The following is a 2,395-nucleotide window of genomic DNA, read 5'->3' as shown; positions in this document are numbered from 1 at the left end:
ATAGTAATTTTAATTTTTTTTCAAGGATATTCTTATTGAAGGTCTTCTTATCCCAATCCAAGTAATAACAACTTTAATTCTTTGTCAAAAATTATTACTCTTCAATAAAAATTAATCTGTCAAATAAAAGATTAAAACTCAAATGCTACAATCTTAACTAATCAAGTTAAATTCTACAAATTAAAAAGTAAAACACAAATGATACTGTCTCTTGTTATTTATTTAACTCTAATGATATGTATCATTTATACAAAAGATTTGATATCAACAGAATTGGCGTCAAGTTAAATTCCTTAAAATTTTATGTATTATTCGTAAAAAAGATTTGATATCAACAATTGGCGCCAAGTTAAATTCCATGTAATTCGGATATCAAATTAAATAAATTATATTAATTTTAATGATATGTATCATTCCTATAAAAAATTTAATATAAAGAACTGACGTCAAGTTAAATCCCATTTCTTTATGCCATGCCAAATTAAATAAATAATGAATATTAATCTAACGATATGTATCATTTGTACAAAAGATTTGATATCAAACAACTGTGTCGCCAAGTTAAATTCTACTCTTAAAATAAAAAGTAAAACCTGAATGATACTATCTTTATCGTTTATTAATCCAAAATGGTACTATCTTTAATTTTTATATAATGAAATCTAAGTATACATATTATATATATCTTATTGAAAGATCTTCCTATTCCAATCCAAATGGTTTAAATTCTTCTTAAATGAAATTATTATATAAGTATATAAAATGAAGTTCGAAAGAATTTATCAATAAAAAATATAAAAAAGCCCATCAGAGCCTCATCAACTGTTCGGATGCACAGAAAACTCTTTATTCTCGTGTGAATGTAACAAAACGAATTAAATAGACGTTTCGGTACTTTCAATTCTTCAATTTTTTAGTTCTTATATCAATATAAAATATAAAACTAAATTACGTGAGTAATACAAATTTCAAGGTGGTGAATCCGGACAAATTAGCTCGTTCTTCTTTATCCAAATGCCAAAGTCCTTTGGCACTACTAGATCTCGACATAATAACATAGCAGTAAAACATAAACGTAATATTTAGAAAAATAAGAAAAATAAAAATAATACTTAGAAAATGTAATATTTAGAAAACATAATTAACATAAATAAGAAACATATTAATAAGAAAAATTAGAATTATTAAAAAAAACTGTGAATATTTAGCAAAATAAGAAAAATAAGAAGTATTCCCAATAACAGTTAAAGTATCTAGCGTGTGCAATTGAGTTATAGAATCGTGTAAATTATTATTATTCAGTATAAAGTTTAGATTAAATTTATTATTACTTTAATTATTACTTTTAAATTATAATTACTTTTTATTATTTATTTTTATTAATTATCATTTTAATTTTTAATTGTATTTACAGTTTTTCTTATTCGATCTAGCAGCGCCAAGTGCTTTTACATGACAAATTTTTCTATTTAAATTAAATTTTTTCATTTTATATGGTTAATTCTTTAATTTTTTATGGTAACACTTAAATTAAACAAAGTAACGCAATTTTGTAATAATGTTTTGTATAATGTTTTGAAGGAGAATTAAATTTTGATTTATGCTCCATAACAGCCTCTTTTTAAAAATAAATGGAATTATTGCACATAAATTTATGCAGATGAATTTTAAAAATGTCAATACATATAAAGAATGAAAATGATATTATTTCAGGAAGAATATAATCAAGGTATTGGTTGTAAGAATCTGACTTCAAAGTTGTAAGAAGAATTGAATGAAGTAGTTCAAGTGTCACAAGAATTAATAAAACTCTTCATATACATCGAAGAAATGTTTAAAGTGTTTTGAATATGATCAATGTATTACGAAAACGAAAACTGTTTGCAAAGACTGTCAAATCAATCGTAAACCTTCCTTAATCTTTCGAGACTTATTTTGAGAAATGTGAGAAAGAAATTCGTGAGTGTTTGAGAGAAGTTTGAGTTTTGGGAAAGTGTACATTTTTAAAAGTACAATTAATTAATATTGAATTAATTACATAATTTTTATAATAAAATAATCTCACAATCTTACAAACGAAAATATCGTTTCACAATTTTATTAAATATTGCTTTTTTTGTATACTCTGTAGATTAATATTTCGAAAAAGAAAGAGAAACTATAGTTCCTTAAATTATAATTCCTGAAATTTTAATTTAAGCAATTTATCATATATGATAAAGAATAAACTAGGAAATCAACAAAAGAATAAATATTTCGGAAAGTACTTAAATCAAAATTTTATATATATATACAACAAATAAATTATACGAAGCTATTAACAAAAGGGAATGCCAATTAAATCAGCTTCGCTTAAACTGTCCAATACATAATCTTATCTCTTAAAATTTTATAT

This window comes from Trachymyrmex septentrionalis, unplaced genomic scaffold (assembly GCF_001594115.1).
Source record: "Trachymyrmex septentrionalis isolate Tsep2-gDNA-1 unplaced genomic scaffold, Tsep1.0 scaffold1464, whole genome shotgun sequence".
NCBI lineage: Eukaryota > Metazoa > Arthropoda > Insecta > Hymenoptera > Formicidae > Trachymyrmex > Trachymyrmex septentrionalis.
Note: the sequence above shows the minus strand (reverse complement) of the source record.